Source organism: Gekko japonicus, unplaced genomic scaffold (genome assembly GCF_001447785.1).
Source record: "Gekko japonicus isolate JY-2015 unplaced genomic scaffold, Gekko_japonicus_V1.1 scaffold90, whole genome shotgun sequence".
In the NCBI taxonomy this organism is placed as follows: domain Eukaryota; kingdom Metazoa; phylum Chordata; class Lepidosauria; order Squamata; family Gekkonidae; genus Gekko; species Gekko japonicus.
In genome coordinates, this window is record NW_015166421.1 from 463,366 (window position 1) to 477,604 (window position 14,239).

At 42.3% G+C, this 14,239-nt stretch overlaps 1 protein-coding gene across 1 annotated transcript in view; it reads right to left on the reverse strand.

Annotated features, from left to right (window-relative positions):
* The window catches only part of UNC5D (unc-5 netrin receptor D), a 296,399-nt gene that overhangs the window by 281,426 nt on the left and 734 nt on the right, over positions 1-14,239 (reverse strand). The gene's annotated exons all lie outside the window — the stretch shown is intronic.

Consider the following 14,239-nt stretch of genomic DNA (forward strand, 5'->3'; position numbering starts at 1 on the left):
AAAATGCACCCACATTTTGCAGCATAAAAATAAATCACAAGAAAATTAAAAGAAACTTCTCCAAAATTCACCTTTTGTGTGCAACCCCCCCCCATACACAGCAATGAATTTCTTTCTTTCAGCACACCAAGACCTAATTTTGAAGGGATTTCTATTGAGTTGTTTCTATGAGGCAGAAGGGTTCAAGTGAACTCTTCTGCAACACAAAAATAAATAAATAAAAATAATAGGCACACTTTCAAAACTCAGTCTTCGAGTGCTGAAAACATGTTTTGCAACACACAAAGGGCTAATTTTGAAGGGATCTTTATTATTCGCTTTTGTTTCTATGCAGCCGCAGAAGACAATTGTTCTCTTCTGAGACTCTGAAACAAAGAAAAACCATAGACACCCATTCAAAACTAGCATCTTTGTATGCAAAAATACAATCCCTGTCCAAAAAACAATATCATTGTTTAATGGTTAATGGTATGCTGCAGCACATGGGTGTAATATTCCCAAGATTCCCAAATATTAGTGCTGTGGAAAAGAGTTTCTATGGGACTTTTTAGAAAGCCCCAGTATCCACAGAGATAATAGTTTGCAAAAATCAGAGGAAAATGATTATTGTTTACTTCATTTATACCCCACTTTTTCTTTTCAATGGGCACCCACAGTGATTTACAATTAGTGTTGTCATTTGTACATTATAATGGGCAACCCCCACTGGCACTCCCTGTCCCCCACCAGCACTCAACAGAGTGGCAAAAGAAAAATGAGGGGAGGGGCAAATGACATTTTCTGGAACCTGTAAGTGACTTTGGGTCAGTGCAGTGATGCTCTAGGAATTTTCCTAATCTCTATGGGTTTTACCAGGTTCCTGTGCAGAAGTTATATGGCAACGTTGTGTGATGCTGATTTGAAGCCAGTCAGTCAGTCAGGCATTTATTACGGCAACAAGACATAGAACACACATGCTTAAATCTAACATTCACATAACTGAATTTAGGACAGTAAAATAAAACTCTATAAAAATACAGTTGAGCGTAATAAAGTAAAAGAAGAACATAAAACAGAGACTATTAGGCAACTATTATTATATATTTGATCGTGTATTTCGGATGCAGTAGCAGGCTACCCAAAATTTTGCCACAGTTTTGGTAATTGACCAGTTCCCATCAATTAGCAATCGGTTACACTGCTCAGCACCTGACTGTCCCACCATATTGGTTATAAGAGGAGTAATATATTTGTCACGGATCTTGTTATACCAGTTACATCTGAGCATCATGTGCTCGATAGTTTCTATCACTCCTGAGCCGCATCGACAAAGTCTATATTCAGTAGGGATCCTTTTGAATCTGCCCACAAGCATCGCAGACAGAACGCCTCACAATCTGGCTAATGTGAAGGTTTTCCTAAACTTGTGAGTATCAAGCTGTGATAAATAGGACTGTTTTGAAGTCTCTGACTCTGGAATGGTGCAATGTTAACAGCAAGGAAAAAATAATAATAAACATCCCTTCAAAGGTAATCCCTTCTGTCCTACTAAATCTACAGACACACACACACAGCTCACCAGACCTTCCATAGATGGCCTTCAGTTTGAAGATAATTCCAAAATTGGGAAAGAACTTGATAATGAAATCCAACTTAACAGGACTTCAAAATTCTCCCAAGTACAGTAGGAATGAGAGAATGAGGCTTGGTGTAGCCCAATCTCATCAGATTACAGAAGTTCATCAGGGTCGGTACTTGGAAGGAAGACCACCAAGGAACACTCTGCAGAGGAAGGCAATGGCAAACCACTTCTGCTACTCACTTGCCTTGAAGTGCCCTTGCTGGGGTCACCATAACTCATTTGAGACTTGATGACACTTTACATATGCACGCATAGCAGAAATAGCAACAACAAACACAATCATGAAACCTCTGTGTTTTACAATGAACTAATTAGATGAAAAATCTGGAAAACCCAAGGCAAAGCTTAGATGCAATCAACAACAAAACATTTATCTCATTCTTGCTTTCCTTTTGAGTTTAGCACCTCCTGGGTCATTTACACATACATAAAAAACAAAAACAGCAACTTGATACTCTGGAAATGTGTACCTTGCTGAATCTCAGTGCTGCAAAACTGCTGTAAAGCTGCCCTAAAGCACACTGTGGAAGAACACAGCAAGACACAAACACAAACTACATCACAGCGTACCACCAGCAAAGGATCATTGTGCTCTAATAATATTACAGCGGGCATAGTGTTGGATCCTGTAAAGGATTTCCATTAAAGGAAAGGGGCATGACTTTTGCTGATTGCCTGGCTTGCTGCAGATCTCCAGCTCCCACTCATGCTATTCTGGGGGGGGGGGATCCTCTTCCCTCAGGAGTAATGTCCCACGGGGTATCTAAAGCTGCATTGGGAAGGAGAATGCAGAGAAATGGTGCTCCATGGGCAGAACCTTCTTCCATCTGTGGAAATGCTCTATGGAATCCAAGCTTTCAATGTTCATTTGTATCCTAACACTTATTCTCTCTTCCACACCTTCATTTTTACCTGAACATCCACCCAGAAGATAAGATCTGAGGAATACAAATGCTTGTGTGTTTCTTTCTGATTTTAGTTGTTCACAGTAAAGTGTACTATACCAATATTGTTCCCCGCCCATTAACAAGAACACCTACCTGCAGTGTTCACCTGCCTTTGCCTCTGTTTGATGATATATTATTGTCTGTGTTATCTAGCTGAAGTGAATTGCCACAGCGATAATAAACTACATGCATGGTTTGTAAAATATTCCCACAAAACGAATGGACCAAGATGACCCAAGAAACTGCATCAATGCACAGCGGAAGGCAATATTTATGACTGTGAAGCAAGCTACAAGGAAATTAAGTATTCGGCTAATGTTACAAAAAAAAGAGAGTAAGTCTTCAGGAAGACACCCCTACTACCATTGTTCTGGTTAGTTCACATAGAAGGCTAGTTTGAATGGCAAAGCTAACCTGGTAAGCATATGGGTTATATCAAGCCGGGCAGAGTTTGATATTCTGAAAGGCAACAACATGTGATTGCTTTGCTCAGATTGCATCTACTGCACAAAGCATCAGCCTACATTTTCTGTGCTACTGTAAAGTTGTTTGAATAAAGGGGGGCAAAAGCATAAGCTGAACTACAACCTGAACTACAAGAAATCATGTAACTGTTTCACCTCACATCATACCTGACACAGGTTCACTCATCTCACATCTGTGGCAATCCAATCCAGGCCTGTAGCTACAGTGGGGCATTTGGGGGGCCCGTCCCCTATTTTTTTTAAAAAAGTATTTGTTGGATTTAAATACCGCCCTCCCAACATGCAAATTAGGCTCATGGGAATGCTTTTGAAAGACTCACCATGGCCTAGGTGGTATACAGCAGGACTGGGCTAGCAGAACAGGGGATTGTTGGAGATCCCTCTGAACTGGTTTTTCCTAGGAGCTGACAGGGCTAGAAACAGGCTTGGAGCCTCCCCCTTTAAAGACAGGTATTCAGATTAATTTAACTGTAATTTAACTGCACCCTGAAAAAAAACCCTGGCTATGCGCTTAAATCCAGTTCAGGCATGTGAAGTCCCCCCCTCTAAAAACACCAGTTCCTGTATAGGAAGCGGCGGGAGCCTCTGCCTTTAAAGACAGGTATTCAGATTAATTTAACTGTAATTTAACTGCACCCTGAAAAAAATCCTGGCTATGGGCTTAAATCCAGTTCAGGCATGTGAAGTCCCCCCCTCTAAAAACACCAGTTCCTGTATACATAACTGGGAACAAATCTATCTAGAAAATATTTTCTTTCATCCTCCTCCAAGGATGTGGAGTTTTACTCTCAACAGTTTTACTCTCAACCACACTGAATCAGAGAGACTAACAGAAAGTGGCTGGCCCATGGTCACCTAGTGGGCTTCATAGAAGGGTGAGGGGCTGGACCTGGAGGGAAGCGATCAGGTCATGGGCTCGGCTCCTATACTGGAAAACCTGACGTTTCTATAAAGAGGTAAACCACTGCAGAATTATGTATGAGCAGCAGGGAGTGAGGTGACTGCAGCTATCAATGGTGAGCAGAGGCACTCTATGCATATTCATTCTAGGACTCGGTCCTAGAGTATTAAGAAGAGACTCCTAGGCTATAGCTTGTTTAGATCTTGGCACATATTTACTAATGAACATATGAACATGTGAACACATGAAGCTGCCTTACACTGAATCAGACCCTCGGTCCATCAAGGTCAGTACTGTCTACTCAGAATGGCAATGGGTCTCCAGGGTTTCAAGCAGAGGTCTTTTACATCATCTCCGATTAGGTCTCTTTTAACTGGAGATGCTGAAGATTGAACCTGGGACCTTCTGCATGCCAAGCAGAGGCTCTGCCACTGAGCCACAGCCCCTCCCCTTAATAATGAATTAAGAGCACTGGGAAATGACAACTTTAGCATGGCTGAAGCTGGAGAAAAGGCAAAGGGAACAGAAAATGTTTGTTCTCTGGCCCACAAGTGTGTGTGTGTGGGGGGGTTGCTGGGGGTTTCAACTGTCTGGTGCAGGAAAGAGATGAGGATTCAGCTATTACTAATCCTGGAACAGAGAGAGAGAGAGAGAGACAGACAGACAGACAGACAGACAGGCAGGCAGGCAGGCAGGCAGGCAGGGTGTATGGTCAGTGCTGACTAGTGATATCCTCCTTGGGCAGCTAAAAGGTGAAATGCCTTCTCATTTCATGGCCCTGACACAAATGCCAGACTATGATTCAGAAGGGCCAGGTTCAAATCCCCCCTCTGCCATGAAAGCCCACTTGGTGACCCCTGGGCCAGACACATACTCTCTCAGCCTAACTTACCTCAAGTGTTGTTGTGAAGATAAAATGGAGGAAAGGAAAACAATGCAAGCTGCTCTGGGTCCCCACGTGGATTTACATGAAATAAATAGATATATTTGGGTCCTGCATGAGAACTGTTAGCTTTTTGAAAGTGCTGAAAAGACCAAAGATTTCCTGCTTTAGACCCCCCCCACACACACACACCTTTAATGGATTAATTGATTAGTTATATATGGGGCTCTATTCCTGCATACTTAAAATTGTCAGACAGATACAACTGAGTTTCAATGAGCTGCAATAAAAAGGGAAAGAAAATATTATTTATTTATTTATTTTTCAGATTTATATCCCGCCCTCCCCGCCGGAAACAACGCAGGGCGGCTCACACAAAAGGTCACATGGGAGAATACTGAAACCCTGTCAGGATTCCACACTTTCCATTATTGGACTGAACTGCTGTGATGTTAAATACATCCCAGGCACAGACACTGGTGAAAAGGGAACCTGAATACTATGGTCCTAAATGGGGGGGGGGGCCTCTGGTGGAAGGAGGGAGGGAAGGGGCAGTCAGAGATTACAAGGGAGACAGGTGGAAAGCAACCAGAGCTGGCTCTAGGGGAAAGTTTGGTGTAGTGGTTAAGTGCGCAGACTCTAATCTGGGAGAACTGGGTTTGATTCCCCACTCCTCTACTAGCACCTGGCTGGATGGCCTTGGGCAAGCCGTAGCTCTGATACGAGCTGTTCTTGAAAATGAGCAGTTTCTGTCAGAGCTCTCTCAGCCCCACCTACCTCACAGGGTGTCTGTTGTGGGGAGGGAAGGGGAAAGGAGTTTGTAAGCTGCTCTGAGACTCCTTCGGGTAGTAAAGGGCGAGGTATAAATCCAATCTCCTCCTCTCCTCCTTATAATATGCATTCTATTTTTTTTTAAAAAAAATATTTTACTTTATTTTTAAACCTACATTTTGATCCAGAGGGATCAAAGATGCCTTACATAAACCGGTAAAGTACAGCTGAATTGCGATTTATGGCTTACTTAAAAACAAACAAACTCAGCAAAACAGAGAGTCAGCATGGTGCAGTGCTTATGTGCCAGATGAGGATGTGGGAGTCTCGGGTTCAAATCCCCCCCCCTTTGCTATGGAAGCTTCTTGGTGACCATAGGCTAGTCACACACTCTCAGCCTAGCCTAGCCTTAGAAAGTTGAGGATAAAATAAAGAAGGGAAGAATGTTGCAAGCCCCTTTGGGTTCTGACTGGGAAGAAAAGTGGGGTATCAAAGTAGTAAAATTTTTAAAAAATGAATATTTTAAAAATATTTTAAAAAAACAAACAACTTTCATGTCCCTGTCTTTAGCTCTCCTGGTATCACAGTAAGGACTCTAACTAGTCTGAGAATCAAACCTAAACATCACATTGTATACCCTCTCCCATTGGAAATTACCCTACCACTATGCTACTACAAAGTAGAAGAACAGCTAGATTTGAGTCCAGTAGCGCCTTAGAGACCAGCAAGATGTTTAGGGTATAAGCCTTCAAGAGTCAACACTTCCTTTGTCAGGTAGGTAGAAGGAGCATCTGCAGGGATCCCAAGACAGATTCCTCACCATCACCACTACATTTCTTCCTGTCAGTTTGTTTGTGCTCCACTCAGTCATCCTGGCTCGTTTACACCTTCAGAAATGCTGACAACTCAACAGCCATCGCATAGAAGAGAAATGGAAGTGCCAACTTCATTTAACAACACTGTTCACCAGGATTAACAAAGTACACATCCCTGGGAAACAGCCTCTTCTCTTTTAACATAATTCTGCAGTCTGCTTTTGCATCGGCCTCACTGATATACTGAGATCCTATTTTTAGACGACTTTTTAAAAAGCAATACATATACAGTTCTTGTTCAGGATTCAGACATCCTTTTTTTGCAAGGTTGTGCTTCAGTGGCAAGCATATCTCACATCCCCAGAAGTCAAAGCTAAGCCTCCCGTCTCATGGAAGTGTGATTTGTCTCTGGCTCGCACATCAATTGTCTCCGTTCTCAATGAGGTAGAGTAGTGATTAAACTATTTAAAAACTAAGAATGATTGCCTTGGTTGATTGATTGATTGATTGAAGATAAGGTGTTAAAAATCAACTGGTGCTTGTTCACAATACCTATTCTCCCTCTTGATTTGAGCACCTCATGTATGCTTTGTCTTGGACTACCTTGACAATTTGCTTACAACTTAAAAGGAGCCATATTTCATATAGGGTCTGTCTCTCCTGAGCAGTGGGATCATTCAGCTGTGACACATGCTCATAATTTACTAGCCTGCTGGACGTGCACATGAGCCAGGGTCATTAGTGGTGGTAAGTCATGCTCATGTGAAAATCAGCTAAATTTTGAAGGTGCACGCTGTCAAGAGCCAAGCAGTATTTATACTTTCAGCAAGGAAAACACCTTCCCCCTTGAGTAATTTTCTCCTCCTGCTGCTACAATAATTCACCAGTTACCAGGAAGGGTTTTGTGCGTTGTGTCACTGTTGGAAAATTTTGTTTTTCAATATGTTTTCCTCCCTTACTATCCCTATCTATTTTCAAATATCCATTTATTTCATAGTTTTAGTAGGGATATTTAGATGACAGTGACACAGATATTTAATTTATATGAAATGCTACATCTTACAAGCATTGCCCCCTTGTTTTGTGTATGCAACAAATAGAAATTCACTGGATATAACCAATAAGTACACACACACACAAAATGCACATACACACACAGAGACGTGCACACATACAAAAACATATATATTTCATTCATACCCTAATTTTCTCCCCAATAAGCACCCAAAGTGGCTTACAACATTCTTCCCATCTCCAATGTATCCTCACGATAACAAGTTAGGCTGAGAGAGTGGGACTGGCCCAAGGCAATCTTCTATAGCCAGGGCTATTTTTGGGCAGGAACGCACAGGAACGGAATTCCGGCTGGCTCCTGAGTTGGCCACACCCAGCAGGAACTCATTAGCATAATAGGCCACACCCAACAGCAGAAACTCATTAGTATTGGCTACATTAGGGGTTTGTGGCCTAACATGCAAAGAAGTTCCTGCTACAAAAAAAGCTTTGGGTTTTGACAACAAACAAGGTAAACAGAATAAGAAGCAAAAGGTTGGTGTGGCTGGATGACCACACTTCTGGTAACATGTGGGTGCGGCCTAATATGCTAATGAGTGGTGCTGTCAGGGGTGTGGCCCAATATGCTAATGAGTTTCTGCTATTGGGTGTGGCCTATTATGCTAATGAGTTCCTGCTGGGCTTTTTCTACAAAAAAAAGCCCTTATAGCAGAGTGGGGATCTGAACCTCAGTCTTCCCAAATCCTAGTCTGATACTCATAACCACTACATGACACTAGCTCTGAATAACCCCAAGGTTAACCACTCTACTTTGCAGCTAAGCAGGGATTAGAATTTGGGTCCTATCTTTAGACGCTATGTCATATCTACTATACTGACTCCTGTTAGGCCCTGGTACTACATATGGTCCGGGCCATGGACTGGCAAAATACAATCATTACTGCCTGTAGGCACACTCCAAACCTGCCAATGTCAAGATAAGGAGGAATGTCCTTATCTTGTCCCTCATCAAGCAGATTTCTTTGTCCAGTCTACATCTCAATAAAAAATTAAAAAGGAATATCAAGTTGGGATACTAGAGAGACCACATAGCATCAATTGGTGGAGCAAGTGAATTAATCTGTTCTGAAGCTTAGATGCCCGTAGGCTGCCATGCTTGTACCGGTAATTTAAATGTGGATAATTAAAAGGCAGAGCGTTATTCTCCTATTGTAGGGGGGGGGGAGCTGATGATTAATTGAAACTAAAATATCTTTTGTATCTCCATCCTAGCAACAAGATTAAATAATATTCTGATTATTATGTTTTTTTAATGAAGCAGGTGTTGGGACACTAAGACAACCTAACAAATACAAATAGCCATTCCCTTCAATATGTTTATTAATAATTATTACCATCATTATCAGAAACAGGAATAGATAACTCCAGGACACTGCAGCAGTTGCTTTCTATATAAGTATCTGGGAACAACAAGCTCTTGCATGAAATGAAGTGCTAGACTGTATAAATGTATTCAGCACAAAGATTCCTGTAGAAACTGACTGCATTTATGCTCTTTACTATCTGTATATTCAAGTACTTTCCCCCTCACACAGCATAGGAGGTCCACAGAACTGTTCTTCGTTTCATATCCACAGCTCTCTTTGCAACATTATCATACTGCAATGGGCACTGCCATTATTTTTAGGTACTGTTATTATTCTGTCCATTTATTGTTGTTGTTCAGTCGCACAGTCAAGTCCGACTCTTCGCGACCCCATGGACCAGATCACGCCAGGCCTTCCAGTCTTCCACCGTCCTCTGAAGTTTGCTCAACTTCATGTTCGTTGCATCTATGACACTGTCTAACCATCTCATCCTTTGCCACCCCCGTCTTCTTTGACCTTCAATTCTGTCCATAGTTAATTCCAAATGTCAGTTTAAACATGCATATAAAATCATTGGTTCAGTGCTGGAAGATGACAAGGAACTAGTTTAGATAACGATGAGAATCTAGACATGTAAGAAGGCACATGTTTTTTGAGAGGGGGGCTGAGCACTGAGCAACAGATGGATGCACACAGAGGCAGGGTGTAGGTATGTCCACTGTAATGTGTGAACAGGGCTCTGGTCCCATTAGAAGCAGGAACATGGTTCTAGCTAAGGGCTGCATGTGATGGAATGAGGTTCAGACTTTGTGTACCACCTTTCGATTCCGCTAGTTCAGACTTCAAAAGATGTATTCTATTAAACATATATTTTGCAATTTTTTCCCTGGCTCTTTTAAAAATGAGAACTGGGCTGGAACAGTCTTTTGCACTAGAAACACTGCCATACCAAGGGATGGAGCCACAGTAACTTGGCAGTTCAGTTTCCACCTATTCCCCCTTCCCACTGCAGATCCCCATGCCATTCCTCAGGGTCCCTACCCCCCCCCCTCCAGCAGCATTTCATGGAGATAAGTGAGTTGCTGTTGGAGGAGAAAGGCAGAATAGTGCCATTCCAATAACAGGAAACTCAATCTGAATCCAACACTACCTTTCAGAGCCACCACTGCAGCATCAAGAATGATGCTAGGGATAAGGATTTCTTTTCTCAGCATGCCCCACCCCTATGCAACAGCAGAGCCATAAAGAGGGAAAGCGGCAGTTGGGGCTGCTCTTAAATTAATGACTTTAACCCCCCCCCCATGCCTTTTCAGATCTCAGATTGGTCAGCAACTATTTCTACGGAGGAGCTATATTCCCCTGACTTGCTGCTGCCCCTAACAAAGTAGCTGCAGTACTATTTAAGGGCAGTGTACTTCTGTCCACTACATGCCAGTGCCAGTGTAGTGTAGTGGTTAAGAGTGGTGGACTCTAATCTGGAGAACCGGGTTTGATTCCCCACTCCTGCTCCACATGAAGCCATCTAGGTGACCTTGGGTCAGTCAGAGCTCTCTCAGCCCCACATACCTCACAGGGTGTCTGTTGTGGGGAGAGGAAGGGAAGGTGATTGTAAGCTGCTCTGAGATTCCAAGTGAAGGGCAAGGTATAAATTCAACTCTTTTTCTTCAAGTTCTTTGGCAACATTAAAGAAAAAAGACCACTGGTCTCTTTGCAATCCCAATTTTCTTTTCTATATCACCACACCTGAGATTTTTACTTTTTTTTGTTTTGTTTAAATTGTTTTACAGGAGCCTTTCCCACCAATCTGCTTACCTGAGCAGGCTTGGCTACCTAAGGAGACTTCAAGTAATCTGCCTCAAGCAGGTGGCAGTAAATACTCTTTAAAAAGCAACAATCTCTCTGCGGCACTTGTAACTAATGGAAGGCCTGCATTCCTTTGACTATCATGCAATTTGATGGAACTGTACAAATGGTAGGGTAAAATATAAAGTGTGTTCACTTCATTGCTGTCTTTCATGTCGAGCCACAAGAGTCTGCATCCAGCTCTAAACATTGTTGAGACTTCCAACTTCGATATTGGGCATATCTGCCTACCCGTTCACTTTTATCCCACCCTTCCCATTGAAAAGTTCAGGGCGGCATACATTGTTCCTGCACTCATTTTCTCTCCCCAAATAACCCTGCTTTTTGTCTTGTTTCAATTAAATTATTATAAAGGAGTAAGAAATTATGTAATTGTCACTTGGGGGAGGGCAACTGGGGAGAATGTACATATCACTAAAAAGAGGCTATCAGTTAATAACACATGCACAAGTACAATATTTTGGGTCTTTTGGGGGGGGTTGTTGTTGTTGTTTTAAATTGGGGGAATCACCCTGTGAGATAGATTATGTAGGCTAGAGAGTGACTGGCCTAACATTACCCAGTTTCATGTCTGAAAAGGTATTAAAGTCCATATACTCCAACAAATACACTATATGACTACCTAGTGTTTAGGTTGCTTGTGTTCTCTTACTGCTAATATTTCCATTTAGATAGTTCTGTCTTAGCACATTCTGCTATTAATTCAAAATAAATAAATCAGAGAGAGAGATCTTCATTAACTATACATTGGGAGAGGGAGACATTTATTTCTGTATTGACGCAGAAGTGGTTTAGAAAGTAAACTTTATACATATTAAATTCTTTTCACCATCTCAAATGCAAGTAAAAAATAATAATCAGGAACAACGTTTAGAAAATGTCTTGGGTAGAGAATCTTTTCAGAAGCTGTCACATACAAATAGATTATTCCCAACACCCGTTTAGAATATGTGACAATTTCTAATTGCATCTTCCTTCTCGCCCCCAATCACCAGCCCCCATTCAATGGGAATTTTTGTTCTATGAGAGGATGTTCCATCCACCTTATTATTTCCGAGACACACAGTTGCCTAGCAATCTGGGAAGTTAAGGTGGAGGGGGACGTTATAACAAAACAGAGTTGTGAAATTACAAGGCAGCACAACCGTTAAATTGGTTTGCAACACTTATCAAGATGTTTCTAAATAAGAAAGGATATAGAATGGGCTGGAAGCCCGATAAAATCTGTTGATCATTTCTCAACATCCTCCCAAGCCCTCACTTTGCAGATAGGCCGTTATTGCAAAATGGAGTCCTCCCATTTAACTTCATTAGCTTCCACATGTTGATATGAGAGACACAGGCCTTGATGGGACAAGTCATTGGGGTCGGTGGAGAAACTTCACGGGGATTTCCTCCAGCAAAGCTCCAGAAAATGATGCAAAAGATAAATTAATCATGTCTGAAGTTGATAGGAGTTTCTTGAATAAAAGACGGGGTGCAAATGAAATAAACAAATGATGAATGGATAGGGTCAACTAGTGATTAAACCATCAGCTCAAAGTCAAATAACTTTGCAAATTACCTATGGTCCCCATTAGATTTTGTCCTCATCAAAAAAAGGCACAATGTCTTTAGAATACTTCAGCATCCAATATTATCTTTTTTGAATACCCAAATTTAACTATCCAGAAAGGAAAACCAAACACTAGTTCTATGGCTTGTGGTGTAATGTTTTGTTTTGCTTTGCTTTTTAAATACTGATAATTTGTATGAGATTCCTTCTGCATGAGATTCCTTCTGCAGATCTACCAAGAGACAGCATGTACATTTTCTAAATGAATAAATAGCTAACACTACCCCACCTGGTCTCTACTGGCTTTGCAGTTAGAGTGCCACCTAAAATAATATCCAGCTTTGATATTATGACAACCAGCAGAATTTTTCTTTACTTCTGTTTCCTGCCTTTCAAGAAACCTGTATGCTCCTGACCAGCTGACTGACTAACAACACTGAGCTCTTCCTGGGCAATCCAGTCACACCTGAGCACCCTTGGATTCGCTATCAACATATTCACGGAACAAATCCTCCTCTTTCTTTGGAAACTAAAACCGAATGGCATCACTTCCTCAAAGACATAAGAACATAAGAAGAGCCCTGCTGGATCAGACCAATGGTCCATCTAGTCCATCATCCTGTTTCACACAGTGGCCAACCAATTCCTCTGAAGGACCAATAACAGGGCATAGAGGCCGAGACCTACCCATGATATTGCCTCCTGGCTCTGGGTTTCAGAGATTTACAGTGCAATCCGAAGGAGAGTTACTCTAGTCTAAGTCCATTGCAATGAATGGGCTTAGACTGGAGTGATTCTCAGGACAGCAGTGTTGGTGCCTCTGAATGTGGAGGTTCCCCTCAGCCACCATGGCTAGTAGCCACTGATAAGATTTATCCTCCATGAATCTATCTAATCCCCTTTTAAAGCAATTTTTTTCCTGCAGCCACCACTACATCCTCTGCTAGCGAATCCCACATTTTAATCACTCTCTATGCTGATTCAACTAGGTCTCTCTAGGCATGCATTCCCAAAAAGCATAGATAGCTTGGGGCTGGAGCTTGACACTGCAAGACTGCTTCCTGCCCGATGTTCGTTCTGCCTACACAGAACATCTGAAAAGGATTAGAAGAATCCTGGATCAGCTAGTTTCAAGAAGGTAGCTGTGTTAGTCCACAGCAGAAGAGCTAGATTCGAGTCCGGTAGCACTTTAGACACCCACGAGATGATCAGGTTACAAGCAATGTTCCCTCTAAGCTGTGGAGCCTTGTAAGCAAAAATTCTACTCTGTGAGCTACTGGCATTAGAGTTGTGAGTGAGCGATTTGGCTACTGCATAAATTAGTTTGCTCTGGAGCCATCCTTCTTGAGCTAAGACAAAAATGTGTGAGCCGGTAGCTAAAAAAAACTGTGAGCTAGCTCACACTAACTCAGCTTAGAGGGAACACTGGTTACAAGCTATTGAGAGTCCAAGCTGTGTTCATCAAATAACTAGGAATGGTGCTTTGACTCTCAAAAGCTTGTACCCCAAAATCTTGTTGGTCTCTGAGGTGCTCTTAGGAGCTGTGGTGGCTCAAGTGGTTAAGACGCTGAACTGCAGGCTGTGGAAGGTCAGTAGTTCAGCAGTTCGAGACCCGGGTGCCGCATGACGGAGTGAGCTCCCGTCTCTAGTTCCAGCTCCTGCCAACCTAGCAGTTCGAAAGCAAGAAATTGCAAGTAGATAAATAGGGACCACTTCGGTGGGAAGGTAACAGCGTTCTGTGCGCCTTGGTGTTTAGTCATGCCGGCCACATGACCACGGAAACATCTTCGGACAGCGTTGGCTCTTCGGCTTTGAAACGGAGATGAGCACCGCAACCCTAGAGTCGGATTCGACTGGCTTTCGAGCAAGGGAACCTTTACTTTTACCTTTAAGGTGCTCTTGGACTCAAATCTAGCTCTGCATCAACTACATGTTCTGATCCACTGCACATATTCCTTTAATCCCAAACTGAAATCTGCCCCTCCCCCAATTACTGGTAGCTTCCACCATACATTTT